General features: G+C 41.2%; 1 long non-coding RNA gene across 2 annotated transcripts in view; it reads left to right on the top strand.

Moving 5' to 3' along the window:
• Positions 1–13,699, top strand: part of LOC138161712 (uncharacterized) — a 30,413-nt gene extending 16,714 nt beyond the window's left edge. For both annotated transcript variants that reach the window (XR_011168446.1, XR_011168445.1), the window contains one exon: positions 13,536–13,699. This is a non-coding gene — a long non-coding RNA (uncharacterized lncRNA). The remainder of the gene's footprint in view (positions 1–13,535) is intronic.
• The last annotated feature ends 2,383 nt before the right edge of the window (positions 13,700–16,082 follow it).

Genomic DNA, 16,082 nt, shown 5'->3' with positions numbered 1-16,082 from the left:
GCCATGAATGTATTCCAAGTAGGGCTGCTGAGGACCAGTAATGGACAGAATTGAGAGTTATATGTTGAATTAAGGTTTGCAAAGAGACATTCAGGATTTCACTAGAGCCTTGTCATGTAGGTCTCATAGGAAGTATTGTCATTTTATAATTAAGGGCGAGAAAGAGGGATGTACCAGAAGAAGGGGAAAGGGGGAGATGAAATGGTTGTAAATTATCTCACATAGAAGAGGCACTAAAGATCTTTTAAAGTGTAAGGAAAGATGGAGGTGGGAGGCAAGGCTTGAACATCAGAACTGGCTCAAAAAGGGAATAACATACACACTCAGTTGGGTGTAGAAATCTATCTTACCCTTTGACCCAGCAATACCACTTCTAAGGCTGTATCCCAAAGAGATCATACAAATGGGAAAAGAACTCGTATATACAAAAATATTCATAGCAGCTTTTTTTTTGTGGTGGCAAAGAATTGGAAATCAAGGCAATGCCCATCAATTGGGGAATGGCTAAACAAGTTGGGGTATATAAATGTAATGGAATACTACTGTGCTATAAGAAATGAGGAACAGACAGACTTTATAATAATCTGGAGAGTCTTATATAAACTGGTGCTGAGTGAGGAGAGCAGAACCAGGAGAACATTGCATACAATTACAGACACATCGTATCTGTGATGACTAACTTTGATAGACTGGGCTCCTCTCAGCAATGCAAGGTTCTAAGACAACTCCAAAAGACTGATGATGGAAAAGGCTATCCACACCCAGAGAAAGATTTATGGAATCTGAATGTAGATTGAAGCAAGCTACTTGCTTTCTCTTTTTTGTTTGTTTTGTCCCGTCTTTCCCGATGTTCATTCCATTGGTTATAATTCTTCTTTACAACTTGACTAATGTTTAAGGCGAAGGTATTAGTAGAACCTATATCGGATTGCATGCTGCCATGGGAGGGGGAGGGGGGAGGAGAGGGAGAGGAAAAAAATTTGGTACTCAAAAGCTTATGGAATTGAATGCTGTAAACTAAAAGTAAATAAATAAATTAGTTAATTAATAATAATAATAATAAAAGAAATCTATCTTACCCTACAGGGAAGCAGAAGGGGAGTGGGAATAAAAGGATAGGGAGGATGATAGAAGGGGTAACAGATTGGGGAAGGTAGAAGTCGGGAGCAAAACCCTTTTGAGGAGGGACAGGATGAAAGAAGAGAGATAAAAGGATAAATGGAGGGGGGGAAAGTAGGATGGAGGGAAATGCATAGTTAATAATCATAAGTGTGAACATGAATGGTATGAACTCAGTCATAAAATGAAGGCTTTAACAAAGTAGGTTACATGATTTAGACATGAAGGGTGATACCATAAACAAATTAGGGGAGTATGGAATAGTTTACCCGTCAGATCTATGGATAAGGGAAGAATTTAGGACCAAATATATGCTATATGGACTTCATCTACAATCATGGAGCATAACAGGATATAAAACGAGTAATCTTGATTACATTAAATTAAAAAGGTTTACACAAACAAAACCAATGCAACCAAGATTAGAAGGAAAGCAGAAAACTGGGAGATTTTTTTACAAGTATCTCTGATAAGACCTCATTTCCCAAATGTATAGAGAACTGAGCCAAATTTATAAAAATAAAATGGATAAATGGTCAAAGGATATGAATGGGCAGTTTTCAGATGAAGATATCAAAGCTAATTATATTCATATGAAAAAAATGCTCTAAATCCCTATTGATCAGAAAAATGCAAATTGAAACAACTCTGAGGTACCACCTCACAAATCTATCATATTGGCTAATATGACAGAAAGCAAATGACAAATGTTGGAAGGGATGTGGGAAATTGGGACACTAATGCATTGTTGATGGAGTTGTGAACTGATCCAACCATTCTGGAGAATAATTTGGAACTATGACCAAAGGGCTTACAAACTGTGCATACCCTTTGAATACCCTCTGATCCAACAATACACTACTAGGTCTATGTCCCAAAGAGATTTTTTTAAGGAAAAAATATATAAATATATATTATGATGGAATACTATTTTACCATAAGGAATGATAAGCAGGATGAACTCAGAAAAAACATGGAAATATTTATATGAACTGATGCAAAGTGAAGTAAGCATAACCAGGGGAACATTGTACATAGTAACAACAATGTTGTCATGATGATTAACTGTGAGTGACTTAGCTACTCTCAACAATATAAAGATCCAGGATAATTTTGAAGGACTTAGGGTGAAAAATGCTATCCTCCTCAGAGAAAGAACTGATGGCATCTGAATGCAGATCAAAACATACTTAAAAAAAACTTTTAAAATTTCTCTTTTTTTTCGTGTGTTTTTACTTTCATAACATGACTGATAGGAAAACATATTTTACATGACTGAACATGTCTAACCTATATAAAATTACTTTCTATATCAATGATGGGAGAGAGGAAGAAAAGAGAGGATTTGGAATTCAACATTTTTTTAAATGTAAAAAATTGTTTTTCCATGTAATTGAACAAAAAAGAGTACTAAGGATTTGGGTTTGAACCCTGACTTCTACTTATTTATGTGTGTGACATAGTGGGGCAAGTCACTGCAGTTTCCTAATCTACAAAAGAAGTGTTTGAATCAAGTCACAATTCTAAATGATCCCATGATCCTATATAGAGAAACATGGTGGCTGGGGAACCAGCATCAGAATTGGAAGATCTTGACTAGGTCTGTTTCTCCTATATGCCAGCAGGCTGTTGGACCCTGGGCCAGTCACTTGACTCCTCAGGTCCCAGGGGACTCTCCTAAGCAGGTTGCAAAGTTGCAAAGCAGGTGGTGAACTGCATTGGGAGAGAGTTCCTTCACTCTAAGAATCCTCGAACACTGAAATGACTGGTTTAGGAAAAGAAAAAGAAAATGCTTATGGTCAGGAGATTGTAGATGAAGTCCATATAGATAAATATTTTACAAACCTCAAAGTGTAATTGAAATGTACTTCTCATTAAAAGCACCTTTAAAGGTATTTATTTTGAGGCATTGTTGAGTGAAGGAGAAGCATCTGTAGGAGAACTGAATATCTGTATTAAACTATTAGCATGGTAATAAGTCGATTTAAGCTGTGGATGAGGCCAGAATTCAAAGCCTGAGGTTTCAGAGACCTCATCTGACATAAGTGGAGCAGATGGCTGACTGAAAAAACCTGCCCACCAGCCTGGGCTTCTGACACCCTGTTCTCGCTTTGCCCACTGGCAGGAAGTCAGGGGCAAAGATGCCTTGAGTTGAAGAGGGGGGGGCCACCTGAGCCACAGACATGCTTAGACATGTGAACTCTGAAGCCTGGGGGATGGACCTGTTCAGGCAGTCACATAGCTCGGGAGAGAGAACTCTGCATTCCTAGGCTGGAATCCATCAGATGTGGCCCTCGGCCTCTCCTTGGCTGCCCTGTTGTAAACTGTAGCAAATGTTGTCCGAACTATAGGACTGTCAGAGGACAAAAGACTCTGTGGGCTCCCTAGCCAGTCAGAAGTGGGCGAGGAAGAGTCATAGACCAGCACAGTGGCAGCAACACATCTGTCTGTTGTGGGGAGGAAGCAGTGGTTCAGATTTCTAATTTGTGGGAAACTCAGAATACAGCTAGACTTTAAAATTTTATTTTGTCTTTTGGTCTAAACCTGTGACTTCGTCTTCCTGGAGAAGAGTCTCAAATAGCTTTCAACTTGTAGTCTTCGAGAGTAGCTTGGGGGTGGGGTGGGAATGGGGGCCACTGAAATGTTGTGACGGTCACTGTGTCTGAGGCAAGACATGAATGAAAACAGGTTTTCCTCTTTCCAAGGCTGGTCCTCTACCCACTGGGCCATGTTGACTCTTGCTGGTATTTTCACTATTAGAAAATATGAGGTTCTCATTTCCTACACCCCCCAAATAATGATACCAACGAATATTTCCATTAGTTTAAAATATTTTTAGATACATTTTGTTCTTTGCATCACTTACATTCCCCAAGGTATTCCCTCCCCTCCCCTGCTCCATCCTTATAAGAAAGAATTAAAAAAAAGAGAGAGAGAGAAAAAGACTCTGGTAAAGTCACCAAACCTTAACATCAGAAAAAATGTGATGGTATGCAGCACCTCTATCCATAGCTGCACAACTCTGAAAGAAGAGAGGGAAGTGCCTTCTCAGGTCTCAACTTAGAATGACCCAGTTTAGAACCAAATTGCATGGTGTTGTTGCAATTATTTTACAGCTATTGTTCTTTCCATTTACATCATTGTAGTCATTGTGTAGGTTGTTTTCCTGGTTCTGCTTTCCTCACTTTGCATCAGTTAATCGCAGCTTCTATATTTCTCTGTATTCATTATATTCATCATTTCTCAGAGCACCATATTGTTTATGTACAAGTTATTTAGGGATTTCCTAATTTGAGGGACGTCTGTTTTGATTCCTGTGCTTTGCTACCACAAAATATGCTGCTATAAATATCTCTTTTTATCATTAGCATCCTTGGAGTATGTGCCTAGCAATGAGATTTCTCGGTTAAAGGATATTGACATTTTAATACAATTTTTAGCATAATTTGAAATTTCTTTACAGATTAATTGGACCAATGTGTAACTCAACCAATGGTGTTTGAGTGGGCCTGTTTTTGGACAACCCTCCAATATTGACTTCCCATCTCATGTCAACTTTGCCAGTTTCTAGATATAAAAAGAAACCTCCAAAAATTGTACTGATTTGTAGTAAATATCTCTGAAAAGATGAATAGGATATATAGGCAACTAACAAAATGAGACAAAAGGCCATTCACTCCACAATAGATAAGTGGCATAGATTCATTTGTAATAAATCTTTATTCAAACATTGGAAACAAAGTCCAATTTGCAGCTATGAATGATGGTTCATAAGTATGCATAGACCTGCCCCCATGTTTGCTTTCAGTCTCTACTGTCTCATTCCTGGTTCTCCACTTCTATCCAGTTTGAATAAGCAGAGAGGAGTGGGAAAAGGTCACAGAAAGAGTAGTGGGATTAAAGTTGGAAAACCATTTTTAACCATATCAGCTCATGTCAAATCAATTAAATTGGGGTATACCACCAATCCCTCAGAATTGTTATGAGTTTTGGGGAGAGTTCAGGCAAATAGTGGTGAAGTAGGTGAGTAGAGAGTTGGATTTGGGAGTGTCAGATGCTTTCTTGGCTGTGTAGCCTTTGGCGAGTTAACTTCTCTCAGCCTTAGTTTCCCCATTTGTAAAATGGGGATAATAATAGCATCTGCTTTATAGATTTGTGTAAGAATCAAATGAGATTTTATATATATACATATGTATATAAATATAACGTGCTAACTGTTATTACTATATCATGGACTCCTTTGGCAATATGGCGAAGCTTACGGACCCCCTTCTCAGAACCAGGCTTGTTGCATGGCTGCAGGAAAAGCTAAATTTCCATTAGAGGTAGTGAAAATAAAACTGTAATTTTTTTTTGTTGTACAGGTCCACAGACCCCCTGAAATTTCTCCATAGGCCCCTTTGGGGGCCCCAAGTTAGGAACCTTTGCTCTGGCTCCTTGAGGGTGGCCAGGAATTGGATGCCACATAGACCAGCGCGGTTCTCATGCTATGATGCTTCACCTAAATATCTATATTTCCAAATAGAGGCCTACTCTGTGATGATAGAGCTGCCCAAGTCTGGCTCTTTCTGTCATGATCTTGTCAAGCCATGAAAGCATGGTCTCCTTCAAAGAGCTGTGGGAAGCTGGTCAGGGGTGCCTGTTGTCCCCTTCACTCCCTGGAATGGGCAGACCCATGTAAGATGTTCTAGGTCCATGTATAGAGATCCTGGAGCCAGGGAAAGCAATGCTTCCCCACTGTGATCAGCTGGGCATATTGGGAATATGTGAAGCCCAAGGTGTGAAGGTTGGCCTTGTGTGGCAAAATCAGAAGCTGGGAGACCCTAATGGTAAGCTTTGGTAAGAGCAGACTAGATGCCTTCTTGAGAAAGTGATCATATCTGTACTCTCTCTAGTACTGAAGACACAATACCCAGATCAATCGTGTCTGTGGCTTTGGAACAAGAGTGGCCAAACGTGTGCATATGGGCCATTCTGCTGTGCTGAGAAATGTTTCCCCTCCAGAGCTGGTCTTATGGCTAGTTTCCTCTCCTTAATCTGTTCATCTGGACTCAGCAGACACAGTTAATGCTTGGTTTCTATCAACCACAGCCACAAGGGAGGCCATATCTGGTCCAGAAAGCTTGCCTATGTCTATACATACACATATATGCATATATACACACGAGTTTATATGTAATATTTTTTAATTATGAATTTAATAACTACCAAACAGAACATTGCACATGTTTATACACATGCACACACACAATGCTTTCCAACTTTCCTTCTGCACCCCCTCAGCCCATCCCAAAGCTCTGCCAAGGTGATCTTCCTCATTTTCCCAGATCGCAGACAATCTTCTAGACGAAAGGTTTCAATTAGGCAGTTCTGAATAGGGGCCAAACTAAATTAAACTGTGATCAGGAAATGTTTAAAAAATAAATAAAAATAGAATACAACATAGATAATGTGAATTTATGGTTTTCACATGTGGCCTGTTTTCACCACCGTTCTAGACCATCATGATGGAGAGGGGAAAGGCAAAGCACCTACTGTATTCCAGGCACCGTGCTAAGTGCTTAACAAATATCATCTCATTTGGTCCTCGACACATTGGGAGGTAATTATCCCCATTTTACAGTATAGGATGCTGAGGTAAATCAAGGTTAAATGACTTAGGGTCATAAATTAGTAATTGTATGAGACAGGTTCGAACTCAGGCCTTCCTGACTCCAGGTCCAGTGCTTCATCCACTGGGTCACCAGTTATCTCTTATAGAGATCCCAGGCTTTTCTAGAAAAGATTATAGACTTAGAGGAAAATCAAGTAGTGAGTGAGCAGCAACACTTTGGGTGGGAAGACTTGGCATCTGGGAAGAAAAAGATTTGGAAACAGAGATGAAGAGGGAGAGCATCCAAAGTAGGGAGAGGGTTTGTGCAAATTCCAGGGTGCAGAAGACGGAGCTTCTCAGAACCTCTAGTTGTCCAGTCAATTGAAATCAGGAATTCAAGAAGGGAAGCAGAACATATGTGTTTATATGGACTGTATTATTTATTACGTAAGTGTAAGTGGCATAAGATAAGGTTGCAGAGGTGGAGGCCATGCAGGTTGGGGAAGGCTGAGACTTTCCCTGCTGCCTTTTCTGCAGACTAGACTTGGGTGTGTGTGTGTAGGGGGAGAGGGGAGCAGGAGTGGGGAGGGGATTGGAGGGATTTTCTCCACCTGCATCTGCCCCTTTGGGCTCTGAAGGTGAAAAATCACTGGGAATGTGGAAAGTACACTTTGCTACATCAGCTTCTTCCTTTCTCTGTTGGTCTGGGTTCTCAGATACGCTGAAAACCGGGAAAGACCTAGCTTAAAAAGACCAAGGTCTGCCACTGCATCTGGGGCCATCACCAGTCATGCTCCCCTGTGTCTTGTCACTGGACCCAGACAGCTCCGGAGGAGAAAGTGAGGCTAGTGACTTTGCACAGTCACAGATTTAAATGAGCTTCAATTCAATGTACTGACAAGTCATGAAATCACCTCCTGACGTCACTGGTTCTCTTCAAGAATGAAGGACAAACAGCATCATGTAATAGCACTAATAACATCTTGTGTTTATTGTTCTTGTCATTGTTCTTTTATCAGCACCCATCCCAGGCTGCTCTCTCTGTGCCCTTCCCCTTCACAATGATCCCTCAGCTTTTCCTCTCCCTTCTTCATATGGGGCACATCCCAGCATGGCGTTAGGAAGAAAGCAGTCAATTTAATGTTAACCATAGTGCAGCGTGCCTGAATGATGGACTCTCTGTTCTCTCGGGGGTTATTGGAATTTTGAAAAAACAGTTCTGTAGCCCAAATCAATCTGACTTGTAGAATATGTGTGTATGTGTATGTATGTTTGCATCTGTATGTATGTGTGCATGTGTATGTATGTGCATACATGTGTATGTGTATGTATGTGTGCATGTGTGTATGTGTATGTACGTGTGTGCATGCTTGTGTGTGTGTGTAGGGCTGTTGTTGTTGGTTAGTCATTTTCCAATTGTGTCCAACTCTTTGTGACCCTCTTTGGGGTTTTCTTGGAAAAGATACTGGAGTAGTTGGCCTGTTCCCTCCAATCATTGTACAGGATGAGGAACTGAGGGAAACATGGTGAGGTGACTTGTCCAAGGTCACACAGCAGTAAGTGTCTGAGGACACATTTGAACTCAGGCAGATGAGTCTTCCTGATGCCAGGCCAGGCTCAGCTTTCTATGCCCTAGAGCACCTCCTAGCTGCCTATAAAGTGGATTGATACTGAGGAGCAAAGATTGAAGGGGGAGGTTTCTCTGTTTAGCACCACCCCCTTCCCTCCTCTCCCCCTTGTGGCATTTTAACGTATGCACTGTTCCTGAAAGATGAATGGCTTGCTTAATCTTGGGTTATTGCTGCAAATGAGAAGAGCAGAGCAGGGTAGGGATGAGAAGGCTCTTGGGGTCTCTGATGTCCCCCAACTATTGCTTCCAAAGTGTGTGTGTGTGTGGGGGGGGCCCATGCTTCCAAAAAGACTTTTGAAAAGATACTTTATTAAGAATGGGAGGGGCCAACAATAAGATTAATATCTTGAACTATTGGCATCACACTGAGGCTGGGTCTACTGGATCCAGCTTGAATCAGCTCTCTAGACCAGGCTCAGCAAACTATGACACAAAGGTCATAGGCTGAGAGTAGCCGTTTCTTAAGTGCCCTTAAGCTAAGAATGATTTTTACATTTTAAAATAAAGTTTGACACCACTGCATACCTTGATTATTCAACTATTACTCTGGAGAAAAGGTGAGCCATGGGGTCGGATAATGGGGGAAGGGTTTTTTTTTTTTTTTAGTGAAGGGTGGGGTCTGGGGAAGGAGTCATTTTAGGCTAGGAGACAATAGTTAGGTCAGTGTGGTGTAGTTATGAGAATGAGGAATTTGTGGTTCTTGTCCCTGGTTTGAATCCCTACCTTTTCTTGCTACTACCTGGCTGACCTTGGATATGCAAATTCTTTCCTGCCTTCACCTTTCTAATCTAGAAAATTAGGAGTTTAGACCAGATACCCTATCAGGTACCTTCCAACTCTTTAAATCCTACATTTTGAATCTTTGAACAAGGTCAAATGTTCTTAATAGATTCTATTTTCATTACAATAGCATCCTATCACTAAGGGAATGTCTACTTCAGCCCATCTAAAAATTAGAGTATACTGAGATACACAATTCTTTTATAAAGCCATAATCTCTGAGTTATTTTGAGGCCATCTATCAAGTTACAAATACCTCTAATGAGCACACTCAGTAGCTGGAGGGCTTCCTTCCTAGCCTTCGGGCAGCAGCAGGCAAAGGGGTGATTATACCTTACCCTCTTTGAGAATGTCAAGGTTAGTCCAAAGCAGTAACAACTCATCTTTATTTAGCACTTTGAGCTTTAAAAAGCACTGTTCTTCTAACAGCACAGGGAGGTAGTATCAAGTGACAGGCTGAGAATTTGTTTTGTTTTGTTTTATTGAAGGCTATTATTTTCATTGTATAAACACTTTTTTGGGTATACTTTCAAGTTTTTTCTTAGAGTTATTTGAGGAATGCATAGCACCCTTGGTAATATGTTAGCATGACTGTCTTCCTTACCTCTTCCAATGCTAACTATTTACATGTTGACTAATTTGCAGAGTGTGGGATCAAACCTTAGAGTTATTTAATTTGCATAATTTGTGATTTGGAAAAAAAATTTCAGATGGTTGTTAATAATTTGTAGTTCTTTTAATAAACATATATTTTATCCTTTGATCATTTGTCCATTGAGGGATAACTATTGGCATTATGTATTTGTGTTAGTTCCCCATGCATACCAGATATTTATGAGAGATATTTACTATAAAGACTCTCTTCCCCACATTTTCTACTTTTCTTTTAAGTTGAGCTGCATTGATTTTATTTGTACAAAAGCTTTTCAATTTCATATAATTGGAATTATGGTTCACAGTGTGTTAAGTGAAGTTAGAGAAAATACTGGTGCTGCAACTGCATGTGATGGATGCTGAGAATCTACAAGGAATGTTTCTGAGAGGTATTTACTATATGAATTCTTCCTTCCCCTAATTTATTGCTTTTTTAAAAGTCAAGTTTGCTTGATTTTATTTGTTCAAAAGCATTCCAAAGCATTTGTACAATCCAAAAGCATTTGTTAAGCACCTACTATGTTGTTGTAGATTGCAACCCAGTAATTTTTTCCTGTCCTGTATGATTTTTGCCCCTGTATTTCCAGAAAGTTGCTGTAGAAGGAAGACCTATCCAACAAAACAGAGGTCTTCCTTTAAGAGAATTTTTGAAAGGTGAATGAATTATAATTCTGGTAGCATCTTATAGGAAAGCCTAGTAGAAGTTCTGGTAATGGAATGCCTTTGCTTTCTGTGAAGAGCAGTCCAGTTAAAGATGTAGAAATTCATCTCCAAAATTTGGATCACTAGGTAATGAATTCTTTGGGCATCGTGACCTATGAAACAGATAAAAATATCAGGACAATCCATAAACCGACCACTCTGCCTATGTGATTGTTCATTCCTTTCTCCATTTATTTGTTTTTGATCGACCTGTGATTTCATTGACATAGGGAATAGCTGAGGAGAAAATTTCCTCTACTCATATGGATCAGGATCTGTTCTACAGCTAAAAATCTCAAAAAAAGTTGTTGAGAGATGAAGTGATTTTTCCAGTATTATACAGCTAGTATGTGCCAATGGCAGGACCCAAACCAGATTTTCCTTCCTAGAGTCAGGTTTTCTCTCCTCTTCTCTATGTCTACTTGATCATACATGTCTTTTCTGCTGCTTTTTGAACAAGCAGTGACAGCAAGATGCAGCAACCTGCTTCCAATCATATCGTGTGCATTCCATTGGCCCTTGGTTCACGTGCAGTTGGGATTCTCCTGAGATCTCCATGTACCATGATCTGCAGCTACAGAACATCCCTGAGAGAGTTAGTCTTTGAAAACAGGGGCTTTGGTGGCAGAAAGCAGTTTTCACATGACTTCAGTAACAAACCAACATTCCTTGTAGATTCTCAGCATCCATCATCTAGAGTTGCCATGCCAGTATTTTCTCGAACCTTACCCTTAACCCTCTGTGACCCATAATTTTCATCAACTCCTGAATTCAGGGAGGGGTAGTGGGGGGAGACTTTCCTTTCCCTATCTTCTTCAAATGGTAGTGGGATGATGGATGATCTTATAAGATTTAAGCCTCGATGAATGGTTGTTTCAGTGCAGTTTATGGGACTTTTCTCTTTGACATTTAAGCTCTAGCAAGTGACTTTCTCATGAAGAGATCCTTTGATTATTTAAAACAACAATGTTATTGTTGCCCTCCAAAAGCCTCTCTCCAAGAATCGGAGTTATATATAAACCATCAAGAATGCATTCATCAGACTTGGAAACATGGCTTTGTAAAGACTGACAAGAAGACAGTTTAGTAGCTGAAAAAGTATCTTTTCTACAGAACATTCCCTTGAGGTTAGGGAAATGGCATTAATGCCCATTGGATATTTGCATCAGCATTTTTTTTTCAGCATTAAAGAAGGGAGGAAAATCTATCTTTGTTTTATAGAGATTTTCTTTGGCCCTTCAGACTTCTGAGCAATCCCTTGGTTGTCCTTGCCAACAAAGACTTAACATTTACCAGAGGATCAGGGTGAATTCCACAGGCATTCAAACCATGGTTGATTAGAAAAGCCAGCATTTAGCAATGAAATGCAACTAATCTGCAGCTTGGAATATTTTGGAAGGCTATCACAGAGTGTGCCCTATAGCTGTCAAGCCAAGAAGGCCTTGTCTCATAAAGAACCCCTTCAAGACTCTAAGTATCTCGCAGACCCCTCCAGCTATAACATACTTTTGCCTGGTTGGAGGCTTCTAATACTTCCTAATAGCCAATATAAAATCACAAAATTTCATAATGGTAATGAGACATTCCAGGGTTGGTTTAATATGTATCATTTAGAGATTTGCAGTACAACCTACTGAGCATCGTGGCATAAGTTATTTCAATAAGTTTGTAGGGCAGAATGGTAATGGTCCTTGTCAAGAGTGGGGCCTCTTTCAGTGTGATGGATTTCATGTTCAGAGTTTCAAGGGGGCAAAGGAACTCACAGATTCAGTAAACCAAGTTGTTTTTGCTGTCTACTCCCACACTAAATCATGCAAGGCAACCCAGGCAAAACCTTCTCATTTGCATACAATGAGAAGTTGGGCTTCAGAGTTTTCCAACTTCCATGATGACAGGATAACCCATTCTGAAGACTTGGCTGTCTTGATGATTCCCTCACACATTCTGCTATTCACTTCCCTAATTATATTTCCTATCAAGGGTACCTTCACTGAACGATAAATATTATTCTGTTTGTATGGAGTAATTTTTCTCATGGTTAGATTAATAATTATATCTTGTCTAAGTTGGTACATTCTTCTGCTTAGTAAGGACATGGGGTCCACCTTTAAGACAGAAGAGAAAGGCCTTGTGGAGTAGTGTGTGTGTGTGGGAAGGCTATGCTTCCTGGGTCCAGGTACTGCTATCTCATATTGGCAATGTGACTCTGGGTTAGTCACCCCTCCCCTCCCCCCCCCCAACTCCTAAGAAGTATAAAAATTCCAGATGAGTTCCTATGAATTGGTAGGGGGAGTTTCCTTGTTGGGAGTTCCAATGAGTTAAAACATAGGTGAAGTACCAAAAAAACAAAATGAAACAAAAATCTCAGAATACAAAAAAAAGAAAGCCTCAGAAATAGAACCCAACATGTTTTCCCCACTATTTAGTCAATATTATTTACAAATGAAATAGTATTGCAAATATGCCATGGTCCCTCCAAATAGATTATACCATTGCTCAATCAACACATACTTAGTCTTCATTTACTAGAATGTTTACTTGTTATTCATTTACTAGGTATGTGACCTAGTCTAATGGGCTAAAGTAAATAGAAAGAAGTCTAAGACACATTAAGGACACTTGATTTTTCAGAAGCAGTGATCTTTAAATAATTTATTTGGGGGGGAGAAAGTGGGGGAAGGAAGGTGTTTGTTGTATGGTAGGGAGAGTATAAAACATCATACTCAAATCTTTTCCTAAAAACCTTTTACTATTATTTTTTTTTGAATTTCAGCATGCTGAGTTAGAGGTCTCACCTCTACATGGGGTAAAGGAAGATCACCTAGATGGGATTCAGGACCAATTGGGATAATGATGAGGATGATACATCATACTGGTAGAGGGCTTTAGAGTTTCTGAAGTTCCTTCCATGTAACAGACCTATGGAAAGAATAGTTGGTGCAATTATTCCCACTTTACAAATGAGGAAGGAAACTGAGTGTGAGGGAGGCTCCTTGGATCCCTGATTTAGAGCTGGAGACATTAAAACTCATCTTGTCCAATTCCCTTATTTAACAGGTGAAGAAACTGAAGCCCACAGTAGTTGCATGACTGGCCCAAGACCATGGAGATTATACTTGGCAAGACTTGGACCTAGGTCCTCTGACTGAAAATCCATGAGCCCGAGGATGCATTCTGAGAAAATGTAATTCAAGTAATAATAATTCAACCATTGAATAAGAGATGCTGCTGCAGTTTGCTCTTTGTTTTATAAGAAGACCAAGACACCCAGCTGCCCCTGTGCCCACTTATCCGATAGTAATACTGAGCTCCAACCCTTAGGTTTACCAGGCAGGCAATAACGACAACCACAAAACCCAAACACACAAAACCAAAAACCTTGCCTCCAGGACTCAAGAACATCACAATGGAGCTGGGCACGGTCTGGAAGGCTGAAGGTCTCGAACATTTTACCGAGATACAAAGTGCTTTTCAACCTTCCTCCACATTCTGGTTTTGCCAGGCAGCGTGTGATGGGTGTGGTCAGCAAGGAGAAGGGCTATATTGAGTCCTTATTCACAATTAGGCTGGACTTAAGCAAATCCTGGGAAATAGTCTTAGCTGCATCCCGAGCACTGAGCTTGGCCTCCATTAACGACAGGCAGCACCATGATAACCATAAGGGAAGAGGGTGAGGCAGCTCTGGTTAGTCATGGTCATTTCACACGGGTGGGGAAACAATGGCCCTGGGAGTCCTAGCAGCAGGCAAAGGCACGATGCTGCAGAAAGAAAGACTCTTTACTGCCACCTACCGTCAGAAAGGCAAAGAAACAGCCAAACAGAAACAACGCTGCCCACACCAGCAGAATTCCACTGGATTTGCCTATCTCCTTTTGAGGAGCTTCAGAGGGGAGAGAGCCTAAGAGAGCAGCTGCTTTGGGCTGTCTGTTTCTTTTCCTGATTGTTTTGTTTGTCATTTGTGACAAGGGAGTGGTTTCCCATCGGGTCTTCCGTTGGCATAGGCTCTTGGCGATGGGATGGCCAAAGGTGGGGTAGTGGCCGTGACCTCTGAGGAGAGAGGACCCTGGATGACAAGAGTCTCAGCACAGCTGGCCTTAGAGGCCTCATTTGTACAAAGAAGAGGTGTGTGCACATGTCTGTCCTGGCAGAACGTAAGCTCCTTGAGGGCAAGGCCTGTCCCCAGCACTTAGCAAAGTGCCTGATACGTAGGAGGTGCTTAATACCTATTTGTCAGATTGATAGACCGTGAACTCCTGGATGGCAGGACCTGTTTCACTGCAGTCTCTGTGGCCCCATCAGCTAGCACAGTGCCTGACAAACAGTAGGACTTTAATAAATGCTTAGAGGATCCATTGGACTGGGTAATCTCTTCCAGACCTCAGAGGTCTGTCTATGAGTCCATGGGCTTGTTCTGGAGAAGTATTGTGATGTGCCCCCAAACCACTGCTTTCTGGGGTGTATTAAGAGGAGAATCATACCTGGAATGGAGGCATCATCTTGCTGTATCCTCCATCCTGATTGGATTGTATCCACAGAATTGGGTTGAGCTCTGGGCGATCCTGTTTAGAAAAGACATCGGCAAGCTGGAGCCAGACAAGGGGCGGGTGCCAAGGAAGACGAAGGGGCTGGAAGCCGTGCCAAATGAGGACTGACTGAAGGGACCAGGGACATTTAACCTGCAGGAGAGAAGACTGGAAGTGGGAAGGGAAGTGCTGATAATGCCCTCCATGTCTTACAAATCTGTCGTGTGGATGAGGACTTCGATTTGCTTTGTCCCTCTCAGGAAGAACTAGACTGCAATGGGTTTAAGAAGCGGAGAGGCAGATTAGGTAGAGTCATGGTAAGGGAGGAACTTCTGAACCATGCAGAAAACAGAATGGGCAGCCTCAGGAGGTCAGAACTCCCCTGCTGGGATGATGTAGAGGTTAAGAGTTTCAGAGCTGAAAGGGGCTTAGAGGTCAGCAGGTCCAAGTGCCCCTTACCTTCATTTTACATTTGAGGAAACTGAGGCCTAGAGAGGTTGTGGCTTGTCTGAGGTCACTCAGTAGGTCCAAGTGCCTCTTACACCCATACCAGGCTTCAGATGGAAGGACAGGCTGCATGATGCTAAGTGCCTTCAGACAGCATCTGTGGTCTTTTGTTTACTTCCAAACTAAAAATAAGCCTCTCAGATTTGTCAGTGTTTATCTTCATTACCCTTTGTGCTTTGTTTAACTTCTATACAATAGCTATGAAAGGCCAAGGTCTCCTCTGTTCCCTGCTTCCCCACCTCCCAGCATCCCTCAGGTCACCAAGAAATGTGATGCTCACTATTTTTGTACGAGTTGAGTAGGGAGGGGGAAGGAGAAGGATCATTCCTGGGCGGCTGGGTCTTGCTAGGTTCAGTTCTTGTCTATAAATGGGTATTATTTTGGGAACTGAAAAACCTTAGGGTATGAATTTTCAGATTATAGGAATTAATTAGCAGAGAGTTCCTACTTTGTCCAGTAGAGTGAATTGGGGAAATGGTTGGGGGAGGGGTTGTTGTCCCAGTTCCTGGCTGGGCTGCCTTTCTCTAGAAATCAGTCTAGGTTTGGAGGCATCACCTCAGCCTGGAGATGTCTC

The sequence above is a fragment of the Petaurus breviceps genome, unplaced genomic scaffold (genome assembly GCF_028583685.1).
Source record: "Petaurus breviceps papuanus isolate PSGF00001 unplaced genomic scaffold, PetGlider_PUasm1.0 185, whole genome shotgun sequence".
Taxonomy (NCBI): Eukaryota; Metazoa; Chordata; class Mammalia; order Diprotodontia; family Petauridae; genus Petaurus; species Petaurus breviceps.
Note: the sequence above shows the minus strand (reverse complement) of the source record. Positions and strands in the feature narration are given on the sequence as shown.